Here is a 20,439-nt window from a genome sequence, read left to right on the forward strand (position 1 = left end):
GAGAAAAGAATGAAAAACAAAACCAATGGATTAATCCCAGTTTGGTTCATCTGTTTTTCCAGTAAAATGAATGGGAGTTTGAATTAATTTAGTTAGCCACTCTTTCTTGGTTGGTACTACATCTTCTTCCCATCTCTGGGCTGAAACCACTCTAGCTGCAGTTATAGTAATAATAATAATAATAATAATAATAATTTATTATTTGTACCCCGCCCATCTGGCTGGGTTTCCCCAGCCACTCTGGGCGGCTTCCAACAGAGATGAAAAATACACTAAAATGTCACATATTAAAAACTTCCCTGAACAGGGCTGCCTTCAGATGTCTTCTGAATGTCAGGTAGTTGTTTATCGCTTTGACATCTGATGGGAGGGCATTCCACAGGGCGGGCGCCACTACCGAGAAGGCCCTCTGCCTGGTTCCCTGTAACTTGGCCTCTCGCAGTGAGGGAACTGCCAGAAGGCCCTCGGAGCTGGACCTCAGTGTCCGGGCAGAACGATGGGGGAGAAGACGCTCCTTCAGATATACTGGACCGAGGCCATTTAGGGCTTTAAAGGTCAGCACCAACACTTTGAATTGTGCTCGGAAACGTACTGGGAGCCAATGTAGGTCTTTCAAGACCGGTGTTATATGGTCTCGGCGGCCGCTCCCAGTCACCAGTCTAGCTGCCGCATTCTGGATTAACTGTAGTTTCCGGGTCACCTTCAAAGGTAGCCCCACATAGAGCGCATTGCAGTAGTCCAAGCGGGAGATAACCAGAGCATGTACCACTCTGGCGAGACAGTCTGCAGGCAGATAGGGTCTCAGCCTACGTACCAGATGGAGCTGGTAAACAGCTGCCCTGGATACAGATTTGACCTGTGCCTCCATGGACAGCTGTGAGTCCAAAATGACTCCCAGGCTGCGCACCTGGTCCTTCAGGGGCACAGTTACCCCATTCAGGACCAGGGAATCCTCCACACCTGCCCGCCTCCTGTCCCCCCAAAACAGTACTTCTGTCTTGTCAGGATTCAACCTCAATCTGTTAGCCGCCATCCATCCTCCAACCGCTTCCAGACACTCACACAGGACCTTCACCGCCTTCACTGGTTCTGATTTAAAAGAGAGGTAGAGCTGGGTATCATCTGCATACTGATGAACACCCAGCCCAAACCTCCTGATGATCTCTCCCAGTGGCTGCATGTAAATGTTGAAAAGCATGAGGGAGAGGACAGAACCCTGGGGCACCCCACAAGTGAGAGCCCAGGGGTCTGAACACTCATCCCCCACCACCACTTTCTGAACACGGCCCAGGAGGAAGGAGCGGAACCACTGTATGACAGTGCCCCCAGCTCCCAGCCCCTCAAGACGGTCCAGAAAGATGTCATGGTCGATGGTATCAAACGCCGCTGAGAGATCCAGCAGAACTAGGAAACAGCTCTCACCTTTGTCCCTAGCCTGCCGGAGATCATCAACCAGTGCGACCAAGGCAGTTTCAGTCCCATGATGAGGCCTGAATCCCGACTGGAAGGGATCCAAATGGTCCGCTTCTTCCAGGCGTGCCTGGAGTTGTTCAGCAACCACTCGCTCAATCACCTTGCCCAAGAATGGAAGGTTTGAGACTGGGCGATAATTGGCCATCGTGGCTGCATCTAAAGATGGTTTTTTAAGAAGCGGTTTAATAACCGCCTCTTTCAGCGGGTCTGGGAAGGCTCCCTCACGGAGGGAAGCATTCACCACCCCACGAAGCCCATCGCCCAGTCCTTCCCGGCTAGCTTTTATAAGCCAGGATGGGCAAGGATCCAGGAGACAGGTGGTTGGCTTCACTCGTCCAAGCAGCCTGTCCACATCCTCGGAGGTAACAGATTGGAATTGATCCCGCACAACTTGACCAGACAGGACTCTAGCACTCTCCCGCCCCAGCCCTGCTCCCACGGTGGAGTCTACTTCTTCCCGAATCTGAGCGATTTTATCTGCAAAAAAATTTGCAAAATCATTGCAGGAGAACATGTGGCCCGTACTGGGCCCCGATGTTACAGGTGGTTCCGCTAAATTGTGAACCACCTGAAAGAGTCTCCTGCTGCTGTTTTCTGCAGATGCAATAGAGGCGGTGAAGAAAGTCTTCTTCGCCGTCGCTATCGCCACTTGGTAGGCTCGACGTTGAGCTCTAACCTGTGTCCGGTCAGATTCGGAATGAGTTATCCGCCACCGGCGCTCTAGCCGTCTCAACGATTGTTTCATTGCCCTCAGATCCGTGGAAAACTACGGTGCTCTCCGGGCTCCATGCAATCGGGGAGGGCGCTTCGGAGCCAAACAGTCAATAGCCCTGGTTAACTCCACATTCCAGCGGGCCACCAGGGAATCAGCTGAAAGGCCATCAACATGGGATAAAGCATCCCCACTCTCTGGAAACCATTTGGATCCATTAAGTGGCGGGGGCGGACCATCCAAATCGGTCCCACCTCCCTGCAGAGGGGATGGGTCGCAGAGAAGTCCAGTTGCACCAGGAAGTGGTCTGACCATGGCACTTCTTTTGTTTCACTTTTACTTAGTGTCAGATCACCAACATCCGTAGAGGTAAACACCAGGTCCAAGGCATGTCCGCGGCTATGGGTTGGGCCAGACTTATTCAGGGACAGCCCCATGGAGGCCATGCTTTCCACGAAGTCCCGAGCGGCCCCTTGTAAGGTCATGTCGGCATGGATGTTAAAATCCCCTAGGACAACCAAGCTAGGTGTCTCCAGGAGAACATCCGCCACGACCTGAAGCAGCTCGGGCAGGGAATCCTTGGTGCAGCGGGGAAGTCGGTACACCAAAAGGAATCCTGTACTGCCCCTATTGCCCAACTTCCAGAACATGCACTCAGAAAACTGGGTCTTCCCAATAGGACGCCTGGTGCAAACTAATGACTTCCTAAAAATCACTGCAACCCCCCCTCCCCGCCCACATGACCTGGGTTGCTGTGCATAAGAGAAGCCTGGTGGACAAGCAGCGGCAAGGACAGGCCCATCTGCTTCATCCAACCAAGTCTCTGTTACACATGCCAGGTCAAGTCCTCCATCCATGATCAAGTCATGGATGGCAGTGGTCTTATGAATCATTGACCTGGCATTGCACAGCAACACTTTCAGGTCATGTGGGTATCCCTTGCTGATTCCAGTATACATCCGGTCAGGACCAGACCCGGAGGCAGGGATAGTCCTCAGACAACGACTAAACCTGCCTCCTCTGTAATGACATGGTCTGGTCTTAGCGTAACTCCTCCTCCTACCCATGATCACTGAGATCGGTTGTCCCAGTGCATTCCCCCCTGTGATACATAAACATAAACATTTTTATTTTTATTTTTTTGTGTTTTGGAATCTCAGTATCCCTAGAAGAAACACTTCTGGTTTATTATCAATTCGTTATAAATCATTTCCCAGAAAGATTTTACTCTCTTACAAGACCACCACAAATGAAGTACCTTCATTTTCTATACATTTCCAGCATGTGTTTGATTTTGATTTATACATTTTTGCCATAAATACCATCTATGCATCATTTTCATGTCGTTCTCTTTCAGCGTATAACATGTTGTAAACTTAAAATATACATTCCACAACTTTCCCCATGCAGCCATTTCAATGTTATGGCCGAAGGGGTGTGTGTGTGTGTGTGATTATTACGCGGTGACAACCATAACACAGTGAAATACGGTATTCTACTATGGGTAGTTACATAATGTATACAATCCAATGACTGAGTCATTCTTTTAAGCCTATGAGAACTTTAAGGATTTGGGTAATCCTTTCAATACTTCCAAAAGGCTTAAAGGATTTCCACCTACAGTATTCCTTTGTGTAAATATGGTCCAAAATTGCATTTTGGCTATTGATAATGATAATGTGAATAAGTCTGTCTATTTGAAGGTACTTTGAGTCAGCCTTCGCTAATTATGCCAAATAAACTTTACCTTAATATAATACTTTGCTGCTATAGCACTTTATACACTTTATATAAATATTTATTCCTATAAGATATTACATAAAAATGCCTGGTATTTAAAACTTCATGAATACCGAGGTTAGAAATCGCTTTGAGCCATGACTCTTATAAACAGTTCCTTGCACAAATGTAACATATACCTAAGAGAAAGTGAACTCAGATAACACCTAAGTTAAGTAAGAGACTTCTCAGGAATGACAGCTAAGAAGTAAATGAAGTGCAAGCTAATGAATGGAAAAGATTTAAAGATATGCTGTCCTATGGAGAACACACTCTGAATGCCAGGTCAGCAATGCTTAGAAGCCTGACTTTGGATGAAACCATAAAAACTTCTGCACAGTAAGAGAAAACTTTTAATTTGCCCCCATTTTTACATTTGAATTTCAAGAACAGATGCTAACTCCCAAGGTGTCTTCCATCTAAAGCAATAGCTGCAACGGTAACTTATTCCTTAGGTTAAGAATATTAAATTAATGCCAACAAACTAAAAAGAAGTTAAGTCATAGAACTTGCAGTTCCCAGCACAACAGTGGTTTTTGTTTAGTAACATAGGAAGCTGCCTTTTGCAGAGTGGGACCATTGCTTCATCTAGCTCAGTGTTGTCTATGCCAGGGGTAGTCAACATAGTGCTCTCCATATGTTGTTGGACTTCAAAGCTAGCAAAACCAGTTTTGAGAGATGACACAATTTTAGTTCATCTGGATAACACTTTTGCAATTGGTCTGAAAAGCTCAATGAGTCTTTCTGCAGATCCTTCCGTGGGAGAAATCACTCAAATAGGCATAGGAAATTTGTCCCCACTGAAGAGTGGGAGAGGCATTCTCTGGGCTACTTCCAATTAGAACTGGAGGTGAGTTCCATTTTGGTCTGGATATTTAAACCAACTGACCTAATTCACACCTACTGGCAAACTAACAGGGATCATATGTCTTTCCGATTTTGCATTTCTCCAAATTTTACATTACAGAAGTACCAAAATGTGTTTAGAATGTCTACTTCCAGATAAAATACATTTAGAAATATATCCATTTACTCAAAGCATATAATTAGCATTTTGTGATGTAATACACATTTAGGTGCTTGTTTAAATAGACTTTTTTTTGTACTGACTTTACAAAGAAATTCAAAGTTAATGCAGAAACAGGACAGAATCATCTTATGAATCCACGTGAAATGGACAGGACCTGAAAACAGACGGATCCATCCATCCCCCGATGCAAAATAAAAATAAATCATAAATCAAAACTGTAAATCCCAAATACAAAATGTACCATAAAAGCTGATTTTTTAAAAAAATCTGGTATTTTTATATAGTATCTGAAAATGCTTGTATGAATTGGTAAGGTGTTTATGTTAGAAATTAAAATTAAGGAGGAAATTAAATAAGTAGCAAAGTATGCATTTGCCAGTTCCATAATTAGTTTAAGGAATTCAGAGGGGAATGCTAGGTCAAAGCAAACCCTCACTAGCAGGTGGAACCAGAGAAATCTGTTCCTGTCTTCTTAAAATCTCCCAAGCAACAGCTTTGTACAACTCATCTGCTGATCTTCTCATGCCTTCCTCCTCCTGTGGTTGCTGGTTTGTACCTCTTAAGTCCAGTCTGCCCCACAGAACTACAGATCTTTGTCCTTGCCACTGATTACTACTGCAGTGGCAGAAGTTCAGGGTGCTTCTCTTTTCTTGGCAGATGGCTTCTTATTCCACAGGCATTAATGCTATCTCTTGTCACTACAGTGCCCTTTGTAAATATTGTGGTAAACAAGCAAAAATGCAACTGTGATTACACCCTGCATTTGAAAAGCCCATTTGGGAGGTGGCAGGGGCTGTGCATAGCCAGCGCACAGCCTTAAGTAATCAGAGAGAGAATATGAGAGAGAGAGAGCTTCTCATACTGATTAGGCAAAGAACAAGCCACAATAGCTATTAAAAACACAATAACATGTGGTGGATATATACTAACTACAGAAAACTTGGTTTCCAATTCTGTTTCTTTTTCCTAGTTGTAACCATCCCTGGCAAAGGCTTCATATTACTGCATTCACTTATTGTCGGCATCCGTCTGTGTGCACCTACGGACAGGTTAAAGTCAAACCATGGTGTTTGCAGCACCTAAGTGAACTCCCCAGGGCACAAGCCTGAGTAGTATGTATGGAGGTTCTGGTGTGCCTAGACAACAAGACCCCACTCTCAGCCTCACTGATGTGGTCTAGAGGAAAGCAGAGCAATGTGTCTGGCACCAGCTTTGCTGAAGAAGTTGCCCTGGGGAGGTGCACAAGGCGCCATTCAAACACCCATTCACCTGCCCTCTCCTAGGGTGTCATCAGAGGTAAAAGCAAGAAGCAGAAGCAGCCTCCACATGCCTCTCCCTCACTGCTCCATATTGGACCCTGAGAGCAACTGCAGCAACAGTAAGATGGAAGTGAGGCTACACATGCATTTTTTTCAAGACTCCCCCACCCACGCAAAAAATCCGGGAACAAAATCTTGAAGCTGAAACTGCCTGGCATTTTGGTCCCTTTGTTTTGACACTTGTTTTTGCTGTCAATAGAGAAATTAACTTCTAACACAAAAGAATGCCATTCTTCATACTCGATACACACACTCCAAATGCCAACCACATGCTAAATCCTCTCCTCTTCCAGTACTGTATAGCTATTGTGCAATATGGTGGCTAGTAAATGATGCTCTGCAGTTTATTTTATGTATGCTCATGTTGATTTTCCTTTTAAATAGGGATGGGGAAACTGTGACCCTTGATATCCTGTTGAACTTCAAGCCCCATCATTCCTCACCATGCTGGCTAGGGCTGATGGGGACTGAGTCCAACAACACTTGTCTTAAAATTACTCTCTGCCTTAATATTACTTTCTGCCTTAAATTTACTCATCTTTTGCTTAAACAAATATTTATTTTGCTCTAGCAGTTCAGAATCTGCAGCCTAAAAAGGGTTACTGATCAACATTTTTAACCATGATGATAACTTTTTGGAGAAAGGATGGGACACGGGGAAGTCTTCATTTCTAGAGTGACTGGAATAAAGCTGACTTAAGTCCTTTATTTTCCTCTCCCATATGAAGTTACCAAGGGGGACACCAACCAGGTGTTAAAACGTTAGTGTTTGTGAGCTGGTCCATCTGGACTCTCCTCTCTCCCATCCTTAGAGATGATGTCAGCTGTCCCTGGTGCAGTGTGCCCGTCTGACAGTGACAAAAGCCCAGCTGTTAAGAATATTTGAACACAGTTACTGTCCAGGCAGAGTGCCAGCGCTATGCTGCTGAGGAAGAGAGCTGAGGCAAGGGAATGGCTGATTTGTAACAGTTAGGCTTCCTTTCAAGTATGAGTGGTTGTTCAAAGGACAAGGATCTTCCAGAGGATGTAGAATTCCAGAAGCACATTGGAATCTTAAAAAGAATGATGTTGCTAGATTGTAATTGGGAGTGCATAAGAGAAAATAATCACCTCCCCCTACACACACATACAATTACATAATTGACAAGAGATGATAAACTTTCAGGGCTGTTCCAAAGCAATGTGGGGCGTAATGCAAAGCAAAGATGATGGCACACCCTCTCCATTTCCTGGGTCTGGAATGGTAGTGGAATCTTCATCATCCATTGCTATTGACAGCAGCTTAGGAAATGAAGGATAGGGTGCCTGGCACATACAAGCATCCCACTATCCACCACTCACTGTCCCACAGCACCTGCTGCTTGAGGCAATTGTCTCAAGCAGCCTATTGGTAGAACCTGCTCTTGCAAGGCTTGCTGTGCTGGAAAATCTGCCCTTAGCAAGCCTTTGTGCCCATAAAGTACAACAACATGGTTACATTTTCTTACCCCTGCAGCTCTGAATTCTGAATGTTTTGAGCTGGTTATGCAAAAACAGGAAAACGGCAATGTTGAATACTACCCCCAGTTTCTCAAAACAATACTGAAGTGTGCATTTTCTCTTGAAACATGCTAAATATGTTTAATACACAATATGTTTAGTACACAAATATACATATGTGTACTTTCTCTCTTTTTGAAAAAAATTATTAGATTTTTCATCTTTAACAAAATAACATCTTATAATATAATCACAAAATAATTCCCCACCAACTTCCCCCAACTTCCCTTTCTGGTTTATAAGATATTAACTTGTCCTGCTTATTATCTAACCCTAAGTATAATAATCTTTAAATTAACCATTATTATATTCTTATCATTTTAACCTCATCTTTATATTTTCTATAGTTGTTTTGTTGGTTGTTGGTCACCCTGCAAGTGAGTCCATTTCCTTACATTGTTTCTGTAAGTACAACATAAAAGTTTCCCAGTCTTTTTAAAAGTCTCTATTGTCCTTGTCTTTAAGTCTTCCAGTTAGCTTTGCCATTTCAGCATATTCCATCAGTTTTTCTTGCCATTGTTTCTTTGTTGGTATTTCATGAGTTTTCCATTTGGGCTAGTAAAATCCTAGCTGCTGTTGTGACATACATAAATATAAATATTTATATATGTGTGCATTATCTCAACATATTTTTAGATTAATATTTTGACACATTGCATCACTTCATTGGGAGAAAGGTAAAATCTGTTGTATAACTAACTAAGTCTACACCTATAACTTAGCCCAGACAGTATGGACTAGTTCACACAGACAACTTGTAATTGTCATCCACAGTATTTTCTCCCTAAAGCAACTATTAAAGTCAAAATTTCTCAGAAGGCTTTTCTGAGAAAATGCCTGAGGTTCCCCTGGCCCCCTTTGCCACCCATCCTAGTAAAAGAAAGCCATTTGGCAAAAAAAAATCTGTAAATCATATACTGATTTTTATGTCAGTCACCATCTCTCTCTCTCTCTCTCTCTCTCTCTCTCTCTCTCTCTCTCTCTCACACACACACACACACACACACACACACTGCTCTGGAACAATGCTATATCTGTGGAATTATGGAGGATGCAACATGGCACAGCTGCCATTCAAAATTCTCACAACACCCCAAGAAAAAAAGCCCTGTACTACTGCCACTGTCAGTGGTGAACCCTAGCCCTGAGAATCTGTTGGATAATTTCTCCTCCCATTTGACAACTCTGGTGAACCTGATCTGTTAATTCCTAAGCCCTGTTTTGCCCACATTGACCACAATGGTGATATATATATATTCACATAAGTGAATGAAATTTGTAGACAAAGAAACTCCTGCAAATTTCAGGTGGCTCTATCTAAGGTCCATTGTGTAGGGCGGCTTTACATGTTTTCTTTATATAACTGGCTACATCATTGGAAGTTACTTTAGAAAACATACATGATCACATTTTGAGACCTTTTGAACATGGTCTCTCTAATTATAAAGCTCTTCTGATACAAGAAATGAGGGGAGATATAGCTGGTTCCATTTTGAAATTGCTTAAATAATGAACTTTTGCAATTCATATTTTTTCCCTGGGAAATTTCTGATAATGAAGATATCTTAGGCTATCTAAGGCAGGTTTCAATCTAGCCTATAAAACTGTAGTTTCCCATTTACTATGTCTTTGTCATTTTTAGAAGTTTTCTTCCTTATACTTTAAAACACTTTGTAAACTTAGATAGCCTTAAATAAATTCAATTTTAAAAATTTAATTATAAACTTGTGCCTTGAGTCATTTACATTCCACCTAACCATGTTCAATCTAGCTACCTCCTTACTAAGTTAGCTTCATTGATAATATTGAAGTTCTTTTCGTAGTAATAATGATGGTGAATTGAAGTGGGGCTTTCAAAAGTAGGTGTTAATTCTTTGGGAATCCTATAAATGGGCTGGGGCAGGACAGGAGATTAGAGAGAATAATGTGTTGCTTCATATTATGGTCATTAATATATTTAATAACTTTATATCTTACTTTTTCCCCAGAAGGCAGCTAAAATTGCATTGTAATTATTATATTATATATAATTATAATTATTACATTATAATTGGGTTGAATTATATATCAAATTGTTAGCATAAAAACTGCAATAACAAATACAAAGTAGAATTAAACTATCAAAATTAGGTTGTTTTAAGTTGTTTTTAACATTGTGTAAAACTGTGTTTTAATTCTTGTAATCCACCCTGGGGCCTTACAGTGGGTAATAAACTGTACCACTACTACTACTACTACTACTAATAATAATAATAATATACCAGTGTTTAAGGAGGAAGGTCTAGGTAGTAATTAACCACTTCTATGTGAGTGAAAATTATTTTAAATGGTGAAGTGTTCTTCTTTTTTCTTTAACTAGAGGAGGACAATGCCCCAGCCATCTGAGCCCCTCCACCCACCATGCATGCCCCACACTATTCTCAACAGTCACCCTACCCATGGAGGAAGTTTTTCAGAAGGCACAGAAAGCCAGGTGGGACTGGATGGGACAAGAATATCCCATTCTCATTAACATGAATTCTGTTCCATCAATGGAAGAAAAGTTAACAAAAAACGAAAGCTTGAATGTTTGAGTATAGCCAAGAGTGGGTCTTGTGAACTTGACTGTAATTTGTCTCTCCCCACCCCCACCCCCACTAACATCTCTTTGATACCTGCATCTGAAATAGTTCCACTGCTGTGCACTAGAACATGTTGCAGAACCCTGTGGCACCCAACTTGTCACTTTTATCCAGGATGAAGAGAAACCATTAGTGAGCACTCTTTGGGTATGAGAGGTCAACCAGCTACAAATCCACCTAACAGTTACCTCATCCAGTCCACATTTTACCAGCTTCTCCACAAGAATATCATGGAGGACTTGGTCAAAAGCCATACTGAAATCAAGATACATTACATCCACAGCATTCCCCTGATCCACCAGGCTTGTAAATGAGATTTGTCTGGTATGACTTGTTTTTGAGAAACCTCTCTCCCCTTTTAACTTCCCCAAGACTTAAATCTTTGGGAAGATTTAAATGACCCAAGGTAGCCCAATGAATTTCGTAGTCTTGTAGTCTGAGACTTGAAAGGGCTCTCTGTTGATGTTGTGCAAGGTCTTGTACATATAGCACATAGTACATATCTGCTAGAAATGGTATAGGGCAAAATAGTAACTAAGAATGGGTAAGGTGTCGGCAGCTGGGATAGTAAGGGAAGCTTTGTATTTGTCTGTCCTGTGGCAAACTTGATTATCGATTCTTGTCAGCATTCTGTTAGCTCTTTTCCAAATTAGTTCAGTGGCTTGACCTTGAAAAGATCTTAACAGGATGCCTGCAGATTCATTCTAATTGCTGCTTTTCCTTATGGACTCCACCACACTAACCTGCCAATCATCAAGTCCATTTGTCTGGGAACTGACTTAATTAAACATCTCAAATCCAATTGACTTGATCCTTCCCACTATATACATTTTTTTAAAAAGAAAAGAAAACAGTCCATCATGGAGCCATGTGGAGTTGCTGAAGAGAAAGGTTGCTTACAGCACATGTCTTGTTGCAACCCACCCCATTTCCCCAAATGTAAATATAACACCATGAAATTATTTCGAAAGGATGGAACAGTTATTCTTTTAACTATTTTTTCAGAATACAGGGAAATGTGTGTGTATAAATGGGGTTTTCTTGGGTTAATCAGGATCCAGAAATCTGATGCAGGCTTTTCTTGAATTCAGAATGCCATTAGCTGTTATCTCCTTTTCCAATTAAACAGATAATTATATTAGATATTGTTAGAAGAAGACTTGCGTTTTTGGTATGGCACTTGGATTGTTGTTTTTGCAAGTGCACAGGTGATTGAAATAGCGCTTTCTTATCAAAAGCTGGTCCAATTAAAAAAGCACTTCCAGGGCAAAACATTTGTGAATACACTCACAACAGTATTTGCCTATGCTTGGGAAAATTAAAATATGAGTGGGATAGTTTTTTGTGTACCCAGCTGGGACAGAACAATGGGATACCTTGCACTTAGTGATGGGTAGATTTCCAGTCCATGTCAGGTTTCTATGTGGTCATTCATGGGATCATTTTGTTCCATTTCTGAATTAATTTGTGATGAAAATTCATATTGAGTATGTATTTTATCATGAAAGACATCAAGAACGGGGAACCTTTTTCAGCTCAAGGGTCTCATTTCCTTCTGGGTAACCTTCCAGGGGTCACATGTCAGTGCTGGGCAGGGCTAGAGAGAAAATTGGATGGAGCAATGCATGTAAAATTTATCTTGGTGCAGATGGCTAGTTCCTATACATGCTCTTACTTCTCTTACTTGAGAAGTAAGAAATCAAAAGGATAATTACATCTGGATCTGGATTTTCCCAGGAGATGTGAATTAGTCTGATTTTTACCATCTGTGTTTAGATAGGCATAAGGCTTTGGGTGAAAGTCCCCCCCCCCCAATTATTTTTTCTTGAGGTGGGGCCTGTTTCTAGTGATGGGAACTCAGGTGAACTGCCCCAGTCACTTATTGAGCAGTTATGCTACTGTCACTGAGTAGATCACTTGTTCTCTGATTAGTTAGATCTTGGAAACATCCACTCCAATTATATGCTTGTTTACTTGGAAATAAGTCACATGAACTTCTAGAGTTCTTGTTCCGGTTTTTTCAAACAGCCTGCTAGTGTGTAACAACAATATCACCTGCCTCAGGATGTGATTTTATCATTACCTATGACAATTGTATACAAATATTTTAAATAAACCTAAGAGTAGCAGAAATGATCTAATTTTTATCAGAAAAATTACAAACAAATGAGGGCTATATTCATGGATGCACATACAGCCAGTCTTCTTCCCACTGGTGTACACACATGCAGTTTTCTCACTCACCCATAAGCAAATATATCTGCCAGATTAGTAAAAAGGTCCATCTACTTCTGCCTATATCCTGTTTCCCACAGTGGCTAATCAGATGCCTATGGGAAGCCCAGAAAGTGGGTTGCAAGAGCTTTCTCCTGTGGGTTTTTTTTCCCTGGTGATTGGCATTCAGAAGCGTGATGCATCAAATTCTAGAGGTCTTATATAGCTAGCCTGTCTTGTAACCACCAATGGTTTCATCCTCTATTAGTTTGTCCAATCCCTTTTTAAGGAAATCTAAGTTGGGGATTGTCTCCAAGTCTTGTAGACATGAATTTCAAGGTGCAATTCTGCTCTGTTGCTCATTTGTCAGATGATAAATAGCAGTTGCTCATGGTGTGTGTGTGCATGTTCTCAGAAGGACTTTAAGCATCTATTTTTTTATTTTTAAAAAATCTAAATGTTCTCAGGGCAACAGACCTCTTAAGGCCATGTGAATCAAACAGAAGCAAAGACATAATCATATAGGAGAGTTTAAATGAAATTTAATTTTAAACAGGTGTAGTTAGCTAACCAAAAACTTAAGGTTAACTTATGATTATCCCATTTTTATATAACAGTCTGTCTGTACATAAACACTTGTCTACCAACAATGATGGAAATTGCATAGAATGTTAACATCCACAGAACATTCATTTACAAAGATCTCAAAGAGCATCATTCTTCCTTTGTTAGGAAAGATGTTCAGTGTCTCCAGACAATGAAGTATTTTATAAGAAAGCACAAATGTTTCTTAACAATACAGAAGAACCTTTTCTCACTGAGCATACAAAGCTCAAGGTCTGCCATGTAAAAAAAAAAAAAAAAAAACAATTCGCAGGATTGTTGCATGCAAGGTTACAGCAGTTACTGATTAAATGCCAGAATTTCATTGCCCTATGAATATGTGGTGCCAACAACTCCTCCTTTGCTTAACAACTTTGCTGTAGTGGCACTCCAATCTTCGGCTCTTGGCTGCTGTTTCTCCTCTGAACCACACCTGTAGAGAATTGCAGTTATGTTCTTTGAGGCATACACTGTGCTATGGAGAGAGGGCTCCAGAGGCAAATTTAGCAAGCCAGAAAACCCTACTAATCAGCCACCAGCATTCTGGAAACAGGATGGAGGTTGCAATCACTGCATCTCAGTTACCAGAGTTTGCACCTCCTAAAACTACCATTTGCTCATCTCAGTGCAGTTCTCCATAGCAAAGGAATAAGGAGCAAATGGCCCTCCAGATGTTTTTGGACAACGAATCCCATTGGCCCCAACTGTTAGATTTGTGCAATGCAATCTGCATGAGGCTGCTGTTGAAGATGACACAGAAACTGCAAGTGGTCAAAAATGGAGCAGCCAGATTTCTGTCTGGGATTCTATTTAGGTATTATATACTTTGTTTGTTTTATTTAGTTACTTAGTTAGTGAATGCCCATGCTGCCCTTCAAACAAGGATTACAGGTTGGTTTAGAATATAAAAAACACAAAAATACATTGCATAATAACAGACAAAAACAATACTCTCCTTGTTTAAAAAAACACAGATTGCTTAATTAGCCAAAGGCCTGGGAGAAGAGGAATGTTTTTGCCTGGTACCTAAAGATATGCAATAAAGGTGCCAGGCAAGCTTTCCTGGGGAAAGCATTCCACAAATGGGGAACCACCACAGAAAAGGTCCATTCTCATGTTGCTGCCCTCCAGACCTTTCCTGGAGGAGGCATACGAAAAAGGGCCTCAGATGATGACCACAGGGCCCAGGTCCGTTCATATGGTGAGAGGCTATATTTGAGGTGTTGAGGTCCTGAGCCATTTTAACCTTTATAAATAAAAACCAGCACTTTGAATTGGGTTCAGAAACTAATTTGCAGCCAATACAGTCAGGGCAGGATTGGTGTTACATTCTTAAACCATCTTCTTTTGGTGAGCAACCTGGCCACTGAATTCACCACCAGCTAAAGTTTCTGAACTGTCTTCAGATGAGGTTGCATGGAGGATGAAATCGAACTCTGAGAACCCCATGTTGAAGGCTCAAGAGAGCTGAAAGCATTCCTTCAAGCATCACTCTCTGGAAATGACTATCCAAGTAGGACTGGAAACACCATACAGCAGTGCCACCCAACCCCAACCTAGACAAATGGTCCAGATACCATGGTTAATCATGGTTAATATTTTTGAAAGCCACTGAGAAGTGGAAGTAAATTAGAAGAGACACATTTCCGCCGTTTTCTCCTTGTCATACACGGTGACCAATGCAGTTTCTGGGATTGGATAACTCCATACCCTCCAACAATTCTCCAATGAAAATGGGTACACCTTAAGTAAAAGTGGGACATTCCAGGATCAAATCAGAAACCGGGATGGCTTCTCTAAATCAGGGACACACTCAGAAAATAGGGACACTGGGAGGGTCTGTATTTTTAGAATCCACCTTATTTTTTGTGATTGTAAGCTTTTCCAAACTTTTCTTAATACTGCAATTTAATAGGGCAACCTACCCTGGAACCTTAGGATGAAGGGTGGGCAATTAATTATTCAATCAATTAATAATTTCAATAATAATAATGCTGGCTGGGGGTAATGGAAGTTGGAATCCAATGGTTCCCCCGTGGGCTCAATGCCATTTTTAAAACTTTCTACTCTCTTCTTACATAATGCAAACATTATTTTGTACAATGTTTCTTTTTGTAATAAGGAGTCAAAACTAATGTCTCAACAAATGAAACTGATCTGTAGAAAATGTAACTTGAAAAAAAGAGACATTGCACATACTTTTGTAAACCAAGACATCTTTAATAATGTTGTTGTTGTTTTAGAAAATACAGTGGCATTCATACCATGTCACGCCAATTGGTTTATCTAGTTTAGTACTGTCTGCAGTGGCCTGGCAATGGATCTCCGGGGTATCAGAAAGGGGACATTCCCAATCATACACAGAAATGTTGGGGATTGAATCTTGGACCTCATGCTTGCAGATGATCTAACACAGAGCTGTGGCCCTTCCACCTGAGAACCCATTGAGAAACCACAATTAAAATAGAAAATAATTGGTAAATTGTCAGCTCACCTCTATGTGAGGATTTCAGTAACCCTAGGATGTATCATTTTCATTCCACTCTGTTGTTCCCTGGCTGTTTTTAATGTTCCTTGTGCTGATATACCTTGGCAATATGTACTATCTCTCTCCTTGATCCAGTTTTTCAATGCTTCAATCCAATTTCTTTTTCCTTCCCTAGCATGCTCCAAATTATGGAAACTTCCAAATACACCACACAAAGCAAATTTATTAAACTAGCACCATTTATACTTACAAAGTAAATATTGATAGTTCAATGTGACATGTTGTTGTGGAAAGACAATTAGATTATGCCAAATATATTCTGGCACTTTTTGCTGACAATATTGTTTTATCAGAACTGGTTAATGCTGGAAGGTTACTGGTTATAGAATGGGATACGTTTTTATAAAATGTAACTGGACTTAAGCTAGATTTTCAAAAATTGGAAGTAATAAATAAATAAATTGATTGGCCTTCTTTTGCTTGGGGCTGCTGCCTGGCTTTACATATCAGGACATAATAGGAATAATTTGTTCCTTAGCAGGTCTTAAAATTAGGTAAATACAACCTCAGATGAACAACAACACATGACATATTACACCGTGTCATGATTTATTTAACAGAAATAAAGCCAAAATGGAGAAATCATGTGTGAAAAGCTAAGTACACCCTTACTGGAATTAAGAGGCTAAGTAGCAGACAGGGACTTCTAATCAAATGCTCTTGCTTAATTGATCATCAGCAAGTGTGCCCACCTGTATAAAAGCTAAAGTTTTAGCAGTTTGCTGGTCTGGAGCATTCAGGTATGTTTTATCACAACGTCAAGGAGGAAAGACCACACAATGCTCTTAGAGAAGCAAGTGCCCATGCAATTGGGAAGGATTATAAGGTCATCTCCAACCAATGTAAAGTTTATCTTTCTACAATGAGAAAGATTATTTAAAAGTTGAAAACATTCAAGACAGCTGCCAATCTTCTCAGGAGTGGACGTCTCAGCAAATTCTGAGTGTTTATTGTTGTTTGTTGTTTCTAATTTTAATTTTATGTAACTGTGGCTCATATGCAATAGTGTAAACAAAAATATATCTTGTTGCAACCAAGTTGAACAGTTTAAAGACAACAGCGAATAAAAACTATGTTACTAAAAAGCAGCAACTCACAGAACTGCATAAACTGCACAGTGATATGTTCAACTTGTGATGAAAAGAATATCATTTGGCACTAGGAGACATATTCATCCCCCCTCCACCCCTGAAACCAAGGACTTTGTTAGTACAATGAAAAATTAATTTACTATTAATGAGATACGGTGTTAATTTATCAAAGCAAAGCAAAAATACCAGCAGGATATCAGTATTACCACCAGCTGATTTTTAGAGACCCTCTGCCATTTGAATTAGTATTGATGATAAATTATTTCTCCAGGGGTATTAATCATATTCACCTGGAAATTAAAATGTCATAATATGATGAAGTGTTAAAGAAACAGGATCTCTTATCTCTACCTGCATATGCTGCATTAAATCACAGAATCAGTCCCCCCCCCCCCGCATTACTGCCTGTAGCATGAGAAAATAATGTTTTATGTAACTGGTATTGACTAACACACAAGTCCTCAGTGTCCTCCCCTCATCATCCTAGCAGGATCCCAGTAACTTAAAGAGCTGCTTTGTTTGACGTGGTTTGAAGGCATAACTTGCTGGAATTAAGAATGTCTGGAAATGCTCAGTCTTCTGGAAGGCAGAATGCCACCTTGAGTTCTACTGCAGAAAATGGGATGTAAGGTAGTATTCAATTAAGTTTCGCTTCAAGAAGATCCTTTTAATTTAATAGAGCTAAGATGGGGAGACTCTTCAAATCATCATCAAATCATCATCATCATCATCATTGTTGCTTTGCTAACAAAAAAATGTTTGAAAAGCTTTCTTCTTTTCTAGGCACTTAGTTGTTTTGCTGCCTGTTGCCTCTTGTTCTGCTGAAGATTACAGCTAGTCAATAAAAGATATCTGAATGCAGGAATTATTTTGAATTATGACAGCCAGCCATACATGCACTCATATAGAAATAAATAAAAAGACAGGGCTGGCAGGCAAATATTCTCCTTGCTCCACACACACACACACATGCGATCTTTACAGAATAAAAACACAAGCTAAACACACGGAAAATATATTAAAAACTCACCCAAGTAATAGTTGAAAAATATTGGCTCAAGTTAGTGTGATGTTTGAGGCTGATTCTAATCTGCAAGCTTATGAAAATTAGGAGTGCACAATGAGATGATGATAAATCTGGTCCTCCCTTAAAGAGGGCATGTATTGCGGTGAGACCTGAAAACTGACACCCTGTGTTGTGGGTGGGTAAAATTGGTCAGCCACAACACCTGATTGGTAGGTCCCTCATAGCTGGGTGCAATCTGGCCAACGGGTTGCAGACCAAACGGTTTGAGGGACCTATTTATGCCCATGCATGTGACCCAGAGCTTCCTCTTTCGGTGCGTGCATTCAGAACACCCACCCACCTCTCCCTGCTTTCGGGCTTTGTGCTTGACCTTGCTATGCCATTGTGTGTCATGTGTCATTGGGAAAGGGGCATGGCAGGAATTTTCCCCACTTGGCTGATTGGCTGTTGCCACTTGGGTTTCACCTGCCGCGTAGCAAATCGTCACAACTTGTAAGGTTGCGGATAGGCTCTGGTTCAGGCAATGGGATGGGGGAATGCTCTCGCCATCCCTATGTGAAGGGTATTCTGTTAAAGGAATCCAGGGACTTGATGGCTTGGTCAACCCCTGAGAGGGGGTTGTGCCTGTACCTGAGTCCAGGGGGACATTTGGGTGTCAGAGATAGCCCGTTCCTGGATTTCCGCTTATCCAAGTGGCTGACCTATGCTGGAACCCTGGGTCAGCGCTACCTGCATGGCAGAGAGCTAGTCGAACCAGAGCCTATACAACCAGCCACTTTTGTAATCAATAAAGTTGTGGCCTAAATTCTGCCAAAAACCAAAACCAAAATTTGAGTCATGTGTGAATTTATTTATGGGGGAGGTTTCTGGGTCTGAACACGCAATAATGTTTCTGCCTTTGCATGGCACTCTTCCCTTCCCAGAAAACTCCCCAGAACCTCCCTTTCGTTGACCAGGTTGGGGGGGAGTAGATGGTGATGATGCCTTTGAAATGTGTCCCCACCCCCCAAAAAAACTTTGGAAAAATAAGGAAAAATGTGATACTAACAATGATGATAATGCCTCTGCACTATCCCTTCCCTCTCCCTGAGCAATTTGGAACCAAGCAGGGGAAAAGTGGTAATAATAATGATATCTCTGCACTAGGTCCTCTCCCTCTCCCCACCAAACAAAACAAGACAAAACAAAAGTTTGAGAGCAACCAAGAAAAAACTGATCATTATTATCGCCATAATTATTATGATGCCTCTGCCCTGGGTCTCTGGAACAATTAATGCTGTAGGACATCCATCAGAAACAACTAAGAGGACCTCAAGCCATATTCAGCTTGAGGCTTGTCTCAAGTAGCAGGCTGATCCACATGCCAGCAGGAACAAACACAGCAATAATTCCAGCATTTCTTACCCCAGCCTACCTTTTCGAAATGTTTCCGTCCGAAAAGTATCTGTCTGCCAACTGTGACATGTGGCCTGCAGGCAGCAAAACGTGTTCCTCTCACCACCTAAACTCACACACATCTTAATAAAATCTTCTGAAGTAACTACCTGCCAGTTGTGCCCTGGGTTTGGTTAACAGCAAGATACAATTAGAGCAGCAAGCAAGTGGATCCAAGGACTGGGAAAGAAGAAAGTAGAAGGAAAATGAGAGGGAGAAAGCAGGTATTTAGAATCCCGGCTTCTTGGTATCAAAACAACTCACTTATCGATGACAGCTCTGACTTTACTCAATGATTAAAACCATCCTGGAACATTTCAGAGGTACTGACACATTTTGCTCCAGAGCTCTCTTTCTAGGTGGGCTAGAGACTTTCTAAACAAAAGTTAAAGCTCAGAGTCTAGGGTCCCTGCAAGGGGTACCAATGAAGTACAGACAAAGACCATTTTGCACAGGAGTTCCATTCCTAACTCCCCCCCCCCCATGCATGTCAGTGGAAGGTGCAGAAGCTTGCAGCCTCTCCAAGTGTCCCTATTTTCCAGGGATGTCCCTGATTGAGAAAAGCCATCCCAGTTTCTGATTTGATCTTGAAATGTCTCACTTCTCCTTAAAAAGGTAAAGGGCGCCTGACAGTTAAGTCCAGTCGCAGACAACTCTGGGGTTGCGGCGCTCATCTCACTTTACAGGCCGAGGGAGCCAGCATTTGTCCACAGAAAGTTTTTCCAGGTAATGTGGCCAGCACGACTAAGCCACTTCGGGCGCAACAGAACAGCAAAACCAGAGCAGTGCATGCAAACGCCGTTTACCTTCCTGCTGGAGCAGTACCTATTTATCTACTTGCACTTTTTGGCGTGCTTTCAAACTGCTAGATTGGCAGGAGCTGGGACCGAGCAACAGGAGCTCACCCCGTCACGGGGATTCGAACTGCCGACCTTTTGATCAGCAAGCCCAAGAGGCTCAGTGGTTTAGACCACAGTGCCACCCGTGTCCCACCACTTTTCCTTAGGACATCCCTATTTTCATTGGAGAAATGTTGGAGAGTATGGAGT

This window comes from Podarcis erhardii (genome assembly GCF_964252035.2).
Source record: "Podarcis erhardii genome assembly, chromosome: Z".
NCBI lineage: Eukaryota > Metazoa > Chordata > Lepidosauria > Squamata > Lacertidae > Podarcis > Podarcis erhardii.